Source organism: Dermacentor silvarum, chromosome 9 (genome assembly GCF_013339745.2).
Source record: "Dermacentor silvarum isolate Dsil-2018 chromosome 9, BIME_Dsil_1.4, whole genome shotgun sequence".
Lineage (NCBI taxonomy): Eukaryota > Metazoa > Arthropoda > Arachnida > Ixodida > Ixodidae > Dermacentor > Dermacentor silvarum.
Genome location: NC_051162.1, coordinates 115538027 through 115552758, shown reverse-complemented (window position 1 = coordinate 115552758; position 14732 = coordinate 115538027). Strand labels below are relative to the sequence as shown.

General features: G+C 47.3%; 1 protein-coding gene across 4 annotated transcripts in view; it reads right to left on the bottom strand.

Moving 5' to 3' along the window:
- The window catches only part of LOC119464127 (actin-histidine N-methyltransferase), an 88576-nt gene that overhangs the window by 33583 nt on the left and 40261 nt on the right, over positions 1 to 14732 (bottom strand). The window lies entirely within an intron of this gene.

The following is a 14732-nucleotide window of genomic DNA, read 5'->3' as shown; positions in this document are numbered from 1 at the left end:
TTAGAAAATAATGACCCGCCGTGGTTGCTCAGTGGCTATGGTGCTGGGCTGCTGAGCACGAGGTCACGGGATCGAATACCGGCCACGGCGGCCGCATTTCGATGGGGCTGAAATGCGAAAACACCCGTGTACTTAGATTTAGGTGCACCTTAAAGAGCCCTAGGTGGTCCAAATTTCCGGAGTCCCCCACTACGGCGTGCCTCATAATCAGATCGTGGTTTTGGCACGTAAAACCCCATAATTTAATTAGAAAATAATAATAAAGAACGCTGCGCGCGTTTCTTCTGACTGCGCTGACCCGTAGAGCACACGGCGCTCACAAAAACTGAGCGAGCCAGCGTATGGCGACGTGCTGACGCACGCCCCTCCTGCGTACTTAAATCGAAAGTGCTTCACAGAAACAAGTACTATAATAAATTATTTAGTGAGCGCCGGCGGTTTTAAGTATTTCTTCTATTCCACCTAAGTTTAGGAGGGCTGATCTTTCATTTGAAGCCCTCCTTCCCTCGCCACAGAAAAACAAAAACAAAAAAGAACCAAATCAGGGACGGAAAATGAATGTCAGTGCTTCATTGTTATTACCATAATCACTACCACGAGGCGATTGTTTATTGAAGGACGAACGCTTCACCCACGACATTTGCGATTGGCCCTGTCTTGCGCCAGCTAGCACCATTCTTTGCCGCAAATTTCCTGATTTCATTCCGCCAGCTGGTTCTCGATCTGCCGTTCTGGACTGCACTTCCCTTCCCTTGGCAGTCATTCTGTAACTCTAGTGTACGATCCGTTATCAGTCCTACCCAATACGTGGCCTGCCCCGCTCCATGTTTTCCTCTAAATGTCAACTACAGAATATTGGCTACTCCAAAGCTCTCTAATCCACACAGCTGTCTTGTTGTGTCTTAACGTTACGCTCCTAATTTCTCCTTACATCGGCTCGTCGCACTCCTTTAGTGTGGTGGCGCAAGCGCGTCAGCCGTCAGTCTTTATCCCAAAGTCGCAACTTGCAAACCACACCCGGAGAAGGCCTTCGAGCCGCACGAACAGAGCGAATTGCCGAAGAAACGGTGGAGCCCTTCGATTAGGAGTCACGTGCTCTCCGGAGCCGCAATCGCGCGTTGCCCAACTCTCTCGACTCGACCCTGTTGGAGTTCGCAAGGCGTGCCCACGGGCTCGAAGCGCAAATTAAAAGTTTTCTGAAGGCGGCACGTGGCGAACACGCCGAGCAATTTGTACGCGTCAGGTGCTTCACGCTGCAGCGGGTAAATAGGAAATGCCGCCCCGCTTAGCGACAGCACTTCATCCCCGACCGCTTCCTTTCCGTAACGTGCCTGTTAAAAAGGACGCTGAATTCGGCAAGTTAACAGTTTATACAGGGTATAAAGTATTACTCTCTTGAAACGGCATCTACATCCGGTCATTTCACAGTCTACAGTCCGACTATTAGCGGAGAACATGAAGGCCGCACTTCCCAATTACAAATTTCGCCACTAAACCTTGACGCCGGTGTACGTCAGGGTGACGTCGCCGACTTCAATGCAATTTTCTACATCTCAGCGCCGTCCGCGCAGAGAAAGCTCGTGAAGTTTGCGATGTTCAGTCGTGTGTTGTTTTAAAATGCAATGTAGTTGTCATTTACCAATACGCAGTTCACTGCAAGGGCGATGTCCAAGAGCGACGGTGAGTCCAAGGGCGATGGTGAGCCGACGATGGTGGCTCAATCTCGCGCGCGCAAGGGAGGAAAGCAGGGAGGAAGCGCGCTGTCTTCCGTCGCGCGCAAGAGCACCGGGGGGGGGGGGGGGGGGTTTACTCCGAGGGCGGCTGCGCACGGCGCCACCGCGCGGACCCTATCTTGCAAGAGGTCTGCGATGGGGACAGAGTGCGTCGAGTGCTGATAGCTTCGTGTGCGCTGTGTTCTCGCCGCGTAGTTCGCGTTGAAGCGAGAGGCAGCACGAAGACCAATTCACTCGCTGCTGCCGCAGCGCTTGCTCACTCCAGCGTTTTGACAGCAAGTGTGCGCAGTCATCGAGGGAGATGTGTTCATGTTTGCTTGAGCGCACGTGACACGATGCTAATATAGTTAGTAAGCGATTGTTCACGAGTTCATATGGCCGATAAAGTTACAGTCGTTACTTCGTATAGCTGTCCACTAATTTGCTATCGCAATCGATGCTTCGCCTTTCGGGCGAGACTCGACTTTTTTTGCGGCAAGACCCACACAGCGTCTCTGGAGACCCTCCAATCTCCCGCCCGCGAGCCGCGCATGCGCCGTCGATACCAGGCCAACACGGTGGCGGCGGCGGGAATGCGCCTCAAGAGTCCGCAGAATTGCTGTCTAAATGAAGGACTTCAGTGATACCCAGTGTCATCACCATCATCACATCCGCAGCAGCAGCAGCATTCTACAATGCATTTGTATGACCACTGCAGGATGAAGGCGTCTCCCAGCGAACTCCAATTACCCCTATCTTGCGCTAGCTGATTATAACTTGCGCCTGCAAAATTCCTCATTTCATTCCCCCCCCCCCCCCCTAATCTTCCACCGTCCTCGACCGCGCTTCCCCTCCCTTGGAACCCATTCTGCCACTCACATGGTCCACCGGTTATCGGTTATCTACCCTGCGCATTACATGACCTGCCCAGCCCCATCTCTGTTCTCTTAATGAAAACTAGAATATCGGCTATGGCTGTATAAACGTACACTCACCAACTGAAGAACACAAAAACAACAGATTGACGTTTCGGCGCCCAGTACGGGTGCCTTGTTCACAATGAACGAATGCATGGTGATCTTTATTATATTTGCGGCGGTAGACGTAAGGCGCTTGCGTACAACTCAGGGAGGGGGCCCCTTGTCCGGTTTATTGTGTTAGTCGTAGATTGTATGCAAAATGATTCGAGAAGCAATCGCGATGATAATTTCTTCTCTCTTTCGATGATGGAAGTCGAATGCCAGTTAATACTGTGACCATTCTTCTCGCGATGCTCTGCTAGGGCGCTGGAAACCGCGTGTCCTTTGGCTACATCACTGCGGTGCTGCTGTAGCCTTCTTTTAAAGTTTCCCGTCTCGCCTACGTAGCACGCCTGACAGTCCTGGCAAGGAATTTTGTAGATGACGCCGGGATATTTTTCTTTTTCGAGGCTGTCTTTGATTCGGACGAGTTGTTGTCTTAGTTTGCTTGAAGGGACGTGGCAGATTTGTAGATCATAATCTTTGAAAATTCTTGATATTGACTCGCTCACGCCTCGTGCACAGGGGAGAGACGCCCGTTTCCTTGTTCTCATCGGCCTGATAGGGGGTTCAGCAGCACGCTTTTCTTCAGCCTTTATAAACCGGTGGGGGTAGCCATTGCTGACCAAATCCTGCGTCACCCTCTTCAACTCAGCTCTGCATGCGTCAGTAGTCAAACACAATCGCAATGCACGGGTGAACAATGTAGAGGCAACAGATCGTTTGTGTCCAACGGGATGGGCCGAATCGAATTGCAGATATTTCCCTGTGTGGGTAGGCTCCAAGATTACTCCGAGATTTCATCCGCGTGCGCCAGAAACCAAATACCGAAGGGTAATTTTTCTTTCTCTGTTTCAGTAATCAGAAAACTCATTCCTCCGCCGATAACGAGAAAGAACACCAACCACCGACGCTTTTACGTAACGCCCATGAAACAGGACCACGGCGGAATAAGCACAGTACAACATAAAGAAGGCTGGATAGACGAACTCACTCAGCGCGACTAATATAGTGACGTTGAAAGCTGAGAACAGTTCAACAAAACGCGCTTCAGCTAAACGAATATTCAGGACGAAGACGTAACTATACGAGACCAAAATTAACGGATTCGAGCATGGCCTCGCACACTGGCGTATAATCAGGAAGGAAGACGCCGGAAAAGGAGACACTGGTACCACTTTCCAATTAGGAAACTAAACACTGATTACCTCGAACATACAAGACAGGGATAAACAAAAAATAAAAATAATAGCTAAGAGCACGGTTGAACTCTGGGACAACTCCGACTTCCGTAACCGAATACAGACGAGTCTATTTTTTTAAGTAAGTACGTTCCTTATCATATCGCATTGCCCATCAGAGTCTTTACCTGTCCGAATCAGCATGCGCGCTTACATGCGGACAGGGCAGTCCATACATATATATATATATATATATATATATATATATATATATATATATATATATATATATATCGCTTAGACAAAATATGCAAATAGTGAAACGAGCCAAATCAAAACGCCAATGACATTCACAGCCATCAAACTAAAGTAACAAGAACAAACATATTAGCAAAAAAGAAAAAAAGTCCACCCACACACACACTGATAAAACGCATATTCCCTTGGTACAAAACACATCAGGTTAAACGCAGAAATGCTCTTATTGCAAAACCGCCGGACCAATCTGAGATAATTTCTATTGCTGAATTCTATCGACCGATGGAATTCTTATTTAGGGACTTGGTACTTTAACATACATTGCCCGAAATCGGAACAGTAAAAATTTAAAAAACAATAATGCGGCACGGAGTTTACGCATTTATAACTCCGCACACAAAATAGAAATCGCAAATTTGTAAACTGAACCTGTTAAAGCAGTAGAAACGGACAAATTTGGTATACTAGTTTACAGAGTAGGTGATGTCACAATATTTTCGATGGTTTAGGACAAGTCCTCGTATTAAAGTAGTGGCATATTTCGCAGTAGTGTACATTACATCAATTTCCTCCTCTTTAGACGCATTATTTAGCTTCAGTTTACAATATTGTCACATTGATTTTTATCGCCGACTTACAGAGCTGTAAAAAGATGTAGCTCTCTCTTATTTTCTACCTTATCGATTTTGAAAATTTTTGTATAAAAAGAAAGTTATCGCCTGAATAAAATGTGAGCTGCGTGTTGTGGATAGAAGTATTCTATATAAAGGACAAGAAACCACATAAAATTCTGCGCAGCGTATGACGAGAGCAATATTTTGTCTGTTCCCAAGCGTTCAGATATGATCTACAGAGATGAAACTTGTTTATACCGTCAGGATAACCTTAACGAGAGGCCGCCTCCTAAAAAAAAAATGTGGTTGATCCCTCTTATATAGGAATCGGTATAGAACACGAAAGTGAAACGTGTCTTCACAGAAGTAGTGTAATGTTTATTGCACATTGATATATAATGTCTATTGGTGTTTTGTGGCTAAAGCGCCCTTAGGCGTTGATGCACCCACGCTGACGCCTGGTGGCACGTCTCCTCCATCACGACTACCAACGTCGATGACCATGAGCAACCGTCGTGCATATGGAAGCTGCACTACGCTGCACACGCTAGCACAACGCGAAAGACGAAGCACGTAACTGACACACTAATACAACGCGCAAGACAAAGCACGTAACTGAATCGTCACCGAGTCAAATCAGCGCGTACAGCACGTCGTAATTGCAGCCTCCGCGATCAACTTCAGTACTGAGACCACCGAAGCGTTCACGGTCGGTGCGCGTTAGTGTCATAATGCAGTACTTCTCTTTTCTGCTCGTAGGCGGCGCAACCGCCCCGAGCAAGAGCGCGGGTACACGGAGGAGTGTTAGATATATAAGGCGCGTCTGTGTAGCTCTCTGCAAATGCGTTTGTGGCGCAATGGGTTAAACGCTCGGCGATCTATCGTCGCGGACCGAGAGGTCGTGGGTTCGATTTCCAAATTTTCCATGTTTGTGGAACTTTTTCTTCTGGTTTCTTTCTTTGTATTATGTTCGTATACATTGTAAGCTGACGTATTTCCGTGACGGAAATACGTCAGTGAAGTCTTGGTGGACCCCGGCATAAAACACTTTCGTGTTAAAAAAAAAAAAAAAAGAGGAGCAGAAAGAAGAAATACTCAAATAAGCAGATATTAAGAATATTTCAGGTCTCAACTCATGCACTGCGACAACACCGGTCCATCGCGACAGACACCTTGATGATGATGATGATTATTATTATTATCCTTTAAGCCATGGCACGTACCCATATTGGAGGATGGGCCAAGCATCAGGTGTTTCCGCGCCGATATAACTACAAGAATGATTAACGGGCTACATAGTTGAAACTGGGGAGAAAAGAATGACACGTAATTGATAATTAAGATAACACGAATAAATGCTTACATTTAAGAGAAAACGTTCGATTCATTGAAAGCCATCGTCTTAAATGGGTGCCGACAAAAAGTTCCAACTCAAAATAAATGGTAGATTACATTACTGCGAGCTCGTAACTATAACCTCTAAAAAGTATCAATAGCAAGTACAGCTTAGAGTGAGCATTTTAATTTAATCTAGAAGTTCCTCCGAGCGACGAATCGGAAATTGTAGCAACTAGCAATATACATCAGCGTAAGCCCTATTTGCAAACAATTTTACGTCACGAGTTTCGGCGATTGATTTTGGTGACGTGCGACGTCATTGGCTTGTCTCGCCGTTTCGAAGACGGTTCAGCAGTGTTTAGATTGGCTGTCTTGCACTGAACGCACACGAGGCTTACGTGCAAACTTATTTTTGTTTACGGATTCACCGGTCAAAGGTGACGTTGTCGGCAAATGCAAAACTGGTGGAGACATCTTGTGACGATTTGTCCAACTACAATGCATTCGAATTATTATTTTTTTTTCTCGCATCAGTGTTATTGTCGATGGGAATCATAGAAACGTACGGCACGATACAGATTACGTTGCTACCGAGGCTTGCACAAGAAGTTAAGTAGAATGAGTAAGTTGCAGTATAGGTTTTGAGTGTTCTCTGGTTATACAGTGCGTAACCAGATGTCGCTATCAGCATTGTTCATGTCAATAGAAAAAAAAATAGAGATTTAGAGGAATGGGAAGAAATAAATTAGACGGGAATATCTGTAGGATACCACAAAGGGCAGAGTGCTTTGCTATTCGAGGATCAAGCTGGTTGCCGAATAACAAGAACAGACACGTGCAAATATTCGCAACTAGACGAGGCATGCATATGCTGCAGCAGAAATCTGAAGACCACTCAGTACATCCTAATGGAACGCGAAGGCATTCACCTAGCGAGACCCGAAGGTAACGCGAACCTTGCAGAAGCGCTTGGATTTAAGGTGGACGGAAGCGTCAACCAGTCCGCATTCGAGATAAGCAAGAGACGTTTAGAGTACTGCTATAGAGATGTATAGTGGTAAATATCATGTCATTACCCCTTTATTGGCATGAGTGAGTGCATAGCGTTGGTGTGACCACCGGTGTCTCTCTATTGAATCGAACGCATTTTTGTAAACTACGTAAGCCATATAAGGAGGAATTGCTTGGTTATACTTCGCAGTTTTCGCAATTACCCGATTCATAACTTCGATGTGAGCCATCATAGACGATCCCTTCACAAACCCAGCTTGTTCTCTGGCTTTACTGAAGTCAATCCTTGGCCGCATTCTATTAAAATTATGTTAATTCATATTTTCGCACAATACTGAAGCAAAGCTAATGGGCCTGCTCAATTATTTATTTATTTTCATTCATTTAAAGAATAATGGCGGCCTTGATAGGCCTAAGCAGGAGGTCCAAAATCAACAAACATACGAAGAACACATCTGAGTTGTGAACATGGGCAACGATGATACGCGAGAAGAAATAAGAGATTCATTAGTATTCCCATTAGGCAGAATTGTCTCCGTTCTAAGGCCTTATTATGATGGCATTCTCGCAAGTCACCGCGGTATACTTGAAGAGACGTGTCATTGCGTACAAATGGTCGCAAAGAGTTTAGTGCGCACTATTCTCATCGTCTTTTATCAAACTGACGGTTATTCCAACGTCTCCTGCAGCACTTCCCTATGTACGATAGGGACGCTATAAAACAACACCAACCACTGTTAAAAATTACGCGATTTTACTAAATGTGGAGAATTATTTCTGCAGTGAAAATAAATGAACACGAAAAGACAAGGAAATCTGATGAGGACGTGAAAGGTTCGGTTCCTGCACGGGTTGCGCTTCCGGCAAAGCAGACAACCAAAATTTCAGTACCATATTCACTGTGCCGTGCTGAAAGTTTTTCGTGCGTATACGACTTGCACTTTTCAGGACGCACAAATGATTTGAGAGCTTTTATTCAAAGCTGCTGAACAAGGAAGTACCGAAAGCACAATGTCTTCGCAAAACCAACAGAGGAAGTAAACCGTATACTGTGCTGCGTGTTAAGAACTCATCTTTATGGTCACACGAGTGATTATCTCTTTTCTTTTTGCAAAGGTTCCGGACGAGGAAGTGCGGGAGTACTATTATTATTCAACCCTTCGACGGCCAAAGCATACACAAAAAAGAGGGGAAAAAAACGGACGTTCCTTTGTTTTAGATAATTAATAACCACACCGTCAAACATTTGGTGGCTCAACGACCAACGCTGCCTTCTTTATGGCGGTTAATTAAGGAGATCGATGTTTGCTTGCGCTCTTCCGAAGCGAAGAACTTTCGCGATCGCTTATCGGAAGGTATTCGTTAAACAAGTTAAGCGTGTTAACCGAAGCCTCTATTAAGGAACTTTCGCAATAGGGAATCCAAGCGTTTCCTCGTGAACAACAAATCCGAACTACTTCGTACTCTAAATAACATGCATATTGCGTGTTTCCTTTGGACGATGCGCACGGGCGCCCCGGCAAAGAACAACTGCGCCTGGGTCTCGAGCTGTCGGTTGAGCTGGCGAGCGCTGCAGCTGTTTTTGTAAATACACATTGTAAATAGCCTTCAGTGTTTAATCCCTCGTTAGCATAACAATATGAATACAAAAGAACAGCACTACCGAGGCGTCAACGTACCAGTAGTTGCCGCAAAATTCCACATTCTAATAGTAATTGTATCAAAGCATTACGGAGATGACCTCAATGAGTGCAGGGGGGGGGGGGGGGGAGTGAAAATATCGCCACGCTCATTTATTCCCAGCAGGGAGCCTCCCAGATGGAAGAAGGAAGCGTATGATTTGAGGTGCCGTTCAACTAAGTCGGTAGGCCGTGCCGGTATTACATGCTGCCTCATATTTTATTGCGATAGCAATTATATGGACACTTCCACCGGATTTCTGCCGTCGTAGTCGCCGTCGTCGTCGCCGTCGCCGTGAGGTTCCGTATAGATAAAATCTTCACCGCGCGCCGTATGCTCGAGGGGAAGCGTGCGGGGACGCACGCTGTCACGGAGAGCGAACGCACTCAATCTTCCACGCGCAAGCAAGGAAGCGGAAAGCGAGCGCCGGAGGGAGCGGGGGGGGGGGGGGGGGGGGGGGGGGCATTTCTACTCTGCCAACAACCGCGCTCGTCGCTCGCTCGCACCGTCTCTTATCTCCACACGGCTCTGACCTTTATGCGCTGTGCATTCGCCACTCAGTTTCCGTTGAAGCGATAGACCGCACGTACCTTCGCCCGCTGCGGCGTATATGCGCTTGCTGCCAGCGTTTTGACAGTCGTTGTCTGCAGTCATTCAGTGTGATCTATTCGTGTTTGTTTGTGCGCGCTCACACCACAGTTAGTAATAGTCGGGCCACATTTTCCAACGCACGCTACACATGCAATGCTGCCCGGATCGGCAGTGCAGCGCTACAGGTGTGTCCCTTCGCACGCGCTGCCCACGGGCAGCGCTTCTCATCAACACCACCGTTTCACATGCGCCTTCTCGTGGTCATCGAGTCTCTCTTCATGTCGGTCTACTTACGCCGCAGCACACCTGCTTACTTAATCAGCTCTTGTTTACTACAATTCATATTGCTACCAAAGCCGCTCACCTTACTTCGTATGACATTGCTGTGTTGCTATCGCATTCATTGCTTCGCCCTTAGGGCGAAACTGTGACTTTTTTTTGGCGTCGTGACGACGTCTGATACTTGAAAAGTGAGAGCATAAATCTTTCTTCTTTCTTTTTTTTATTTATTTTGTGCTTTACATACGTCGTCTGAAGTATAAAATTGTTAATGCTTATGTGAGGATGCGAGAGGGCGCGAAGACGACCACTGTAAATCGCTGGCATCGCATGACGCGAAAATGATCGTTCTGATTTGCATATTAAGAAGGGACTGTCCGTGTATGCTGGAAGGATGTTTCGGTTCGTCCCATGTGCCATACGGACAGACTACATGAAATAAATTTCTATATTTCTTTTTCGTTGCGTGCGCCACTCTAACTTTTTTTTTAGTACGTGCGAATCGCTGCTGCACGTTCATGGATAGCAAACCTCTTCATAAGTTTGAAGATTCCCTTCATCTGGCGTCATGCTTTCTTTCGTATAGACATTTATCATTGTGGGGTGGCCGGCGACACACTTGATGCCGAAATTTCCGATACTACAATCAATAAGGCAAACAACATCGAATAAAGCGCATACAGATTGGGAACCACGTTCACTATATATAGTTACTTGTATTAACTTTTTTGTCGAGCTTCCAGTTCCGTTTTCCGTTTATAGAGACCGTCCGCGCGCGCGGGACTGCAAAGAGCGACAGCACCTCTTCGCTACTTGTTTGCGTGTGTACATGAGAGTGCTATTTGTTTGTGTGCCTGCATTTGGGGTGTTTGAAGTCCGCAAGTACAGCTTTACTTTTCCGAAAGCCGGCTGCTCCTATAGCGTGGCCCCTTTGGGAAGCCCAGTAAAGAAAGGGCAAACACAAACACACACAAACGCAACACGCACGCACGCATGCACGAGGACTCCCACAATTCGACAGCACGTCGTCTGCTGCGGTAGCGCTTCGTAATTGCAGTTGTAGCTGCTGCTCTGCTCTCTTACGTAGTTCGTAACCTCCAGGCGCGCTCAAACCGAGGTGAGGAGGAAAACTCTTTACATTTTTAGTCTTTCCTTTTCCTGTCAGAGAACTACTAAATCATGCGAGAGAGAAATGGAAACCGGAAAGAGCGAAGGAATGCCCGAGCAGCTTCAAACGACGGCGTCCGATTCGTTCCGGCATCTACGGCCGGTCCGGAGGCAAGTTCAAATCCACTCCGAGCCACCGCCGAGTTCGGTAACACCGCGGCGGTCAGACGCCGGTGAAAGCCGTTCACACTCTCACCCTCGTCCCTTTCCAACCTCTCTTGTTGCAGAATTGCGGGCGCGCGCTCGCGCGCGCATTGGCGCCAAACGTGGGGGCCTACGACGATTTGTCGACCAGATGCCGTTGTTCGCGGTGGCGTAAGCGGTCCTGTGTGCGGTTCGCGCGAGCGTGACTTGGCGGCCGGGATATCGTTTTTTTTTTTTTTCTTCACCCGAAGGTACTATGCAGAACGTGATTCAGCGCGGCACAGCCATCAGCGTAAATTAGCCGGTGATTTCTCAAATTTCTTTTTTCTTATCGTGTCGTGGTGAAAAAAGAATCCCGTTATTATAGGCGCTCGCAGAAAGGGTTTCCGCGATATGACCACTGCGACACAATAGGCGAGTACTCTTACTTTTCTCGGCTTACCGCGCTTTTGGGTTCTCGAAACTGTCTATTCCGGAGACTTCTATATCTAAGCCCCACGCCGAGCCCAAGACGTTTCACTGATGTGCGACGTGCTTGTTTTGGTGAACGCTATGTGCGAGACCTGAAGTGTGGACTGTCAGCGTATAGTATTGCAGCAGGGTGTTCCGGGGGCCCGAGATGAAATGGCGCGTAGCGAAACTACCCCGCGAGCGAGTGTGAAAGACGAGAACCAGCGTTCCGTCTGGAACTGCAGCGTCAGCGCAAGAGGATCGAGCATTACAACGCTTCGCACCGTCAATGAAGAGGCTGTGACCTCCGCGGTGTGATGCGCGTTCTCGTAGTTCAAATAAGCCTGCACTTTCACTGCACGAGTGAAATCCATTTTCCGAAGCCCTTACACCGAAAACTTTCAGAGAACTAGACGAACTTCGAGACCAAGACTCAAGATATGCGCTGTATGAAGACGTTCATGTTTCCTCGTTTATCAAGTCGCTGATGACGCCCAGCCGTTCCGATTGACACAGGAAAGAATGAAGACGCTGTAGCACGTATGCAAGCTGGTCTGCAGGCTCTCAAGAAGCTTCGTCGAGAGGACATTAGTGAGCTCACAACTTCGAGAGAGACGAACTACGTGTGTCCCACAAATGACGTCACAGCCAGCTCACGGTGCGTCCCTGAACGTGCGACGTTGAACCTGCAGCCAACCGCCAGGGCACTGGAGAGCGCTGCCCACTCACCACAGAACAGTGATCCATCGGATAATGCAGCCAAGGTGAGTTATTTGCCAAGACTTGGAATCCAAGCTGCCTATTTCAGATTACTATGAAATGCCTTCATATTGTCAAATTTCCAGCATGTTTGCTTATCAACCAAGCCAGAAGGGCGTAGACGCATTGTCAGCCAATCAAAGTGGAAAGGATTGCAAGTTTTACAGTTTTTAAGAATAGCATCCGAGGTTATGAGAACCAGTAAGCAAAATTACCCAAATAACAGCGCGATGCGTGATACGCGTGGCAGGCGTATATATCATTAAAGAGGAAACACGCCGCACGACACCGCGTCAGATACACAATACACGCGGTGCGCTGGACATTTCCGGGTGCTACGAGGCAGATCCCGTTGCAACGTCGTTTGAAGCTCATTGGGAGCGTGTTGATCGTACGTGAACACCTATTACCACGTTTCTAATAACCACACCACAAAACATGGGCCGAAGTCCTGTGGCCTTTCATAACAGTTTTATCTGCGGCCACGCGCAGTGATTCAGAAAGCCAGACGGATGATAGGAAAAGGTGCAGAGTGTCGAACATCAGCTCAGAGCGATACATCGGACGCGAAACGTGAAGCCATGTAGACCTCGCAACGCAATCAGGGTTGATCGGCCCACAATACTAAAATTAACGCTAGGACTTACACATCTGAAAGCTGCGGCGATGCCGGTGGGTAGAAACTCGCACGTCTCTACACATCGGATTCCACGACAAGAGGATAAAACAATAGACGAGAATTTGCCCCATTGTTTGCAGGTGAAAGGCGCGCTAATTTAAATAATTCCCTGGTGCATTAAAGCAAGCTTATTTGAATAGTTCGCTTCTCTAAACTCCGCGAGTTGCTGTCGGCGTTAGGAAGTCTGGCGTAGACACGGCAACTGACTGCGCCTTCAAGCGAGCGCCTGCGCTAATTGTAGTTCGTTGAGAAGCCATTCAAATTATAGTTGCCCGCTTTCGCAACTACATCAAAGCCAATCAATCGATGAGTCAACCGATTATGGAACGGAAAAATAGCGATCAGCAGATCAAACAGCCGTCGAGTTTCCAAGGGTTGACCGAGCTCACTTAATGGCATTAGGCATCAATTGATGCGCTGAGAGTTAAAAACTGGAGTGACAGCAACCGGAGAATATCCAGCATCACGTGATCACCGACTCGAAATGTTGGAGTCCGAAGTAAACAGCTTTTATTGTTTTCTCTTTTTCTTCTCTTTTTTTTTACGAGACGCCGATAAGAGAACCCACATCTATAGCACTTGAGCGACAGTGCGTTTAAATTACGCTGAATTACAGTAGTGAGCACGCAAACGCAGGTTCGACTAGATGCCGCGGCGGTCGCATTCCTACTGAATGCAAGAACGCACCTTAGAAAACTGCGGGTAGTCAAGATTCACACGGATATCTCTGCACATACGCGTTTTTCATTTCTTTCTCGTTATTATAATTGTTGTTGTCGCTGTTGTTGAAACGTTCAGTATGGGACTGCACTGATTCCGCATATTTACCGTATGCTTTCCGTATATTTCTTACGGAATTAATATGGATTCCACATAAGCTTCGTGTAATTTATATAAGAATCATACAGAAAACATCTGGAGTTATTGGAGCGCATACGGAACGTTTCAGTAGGGATACAAGAGTGTGGGAAAGGTCAGCATCATGGGTGATGCTGGGTACTCCTACTCATTTATTACATTATCAAACATAGCCTGACTACAGAGTACTGGTCGCTGTGCGCTTTAGAGCCACGTGGCTATAAATCAAGCTTCTAAATATTTCTTTTAGTACAATTAGGACTGCGAATCATTGTCGACCTTGCGTCGGACAAGCAGGTCGGCACCGGGTATGGACATCAAAAGAGCCGCCGTTATGAACACCAGGTGGAGCGGGTGCTTCATCATAGACGGCCGCCGCAAGCTTCAAAAAAAAAAAAAAAAAAAAAAAAAAGGGCTCCCGATGTTGTTAAAGCCCCGCAACACAATTTACAAACAATTCCTATGCAAACTCCGCACGTGCCGGAGTTTACCAGCAGACTATATCCTAACAAACCTAATGATGCGCGTAAATTCTCCCACGACCCGATCCGCGAACTTGTTTTGACAGTTTAGTTATCGATGAGACTAGCATTCTTTATCTCCTTCAGGCTCTTTGAGTATATCTCTCTATCTAGCCTCTCAGGCCGACCCAATGACCTGCGCTGTCACGTGACGATCACCACGTCGTCACGCAGTCACGCATCACGCCATCGTCGTCCTTACGTCGTTGGCATAGGTCGTCGTCGTCGTGCATTCGTTCTCGTGCAGTTGCCCCGGTGCCGTCTTGGTCGTTACATCGTCCTCCATTCCGTGCAGCTTCGCTAAGCAATTCTCGTCATAGCGTCGTCGCGTTCTCTTCACTACGCAATCGTCTTCGTACACACGTCGCCATCCCTTGCCCTCACGCGGTCGTTGTTACGCCATCGCCGCCATTTCGCAATCGACAGCCCATTGAATTCGTGCCGCCGCCGTCGTGTCGCCTTCGTCGTCCC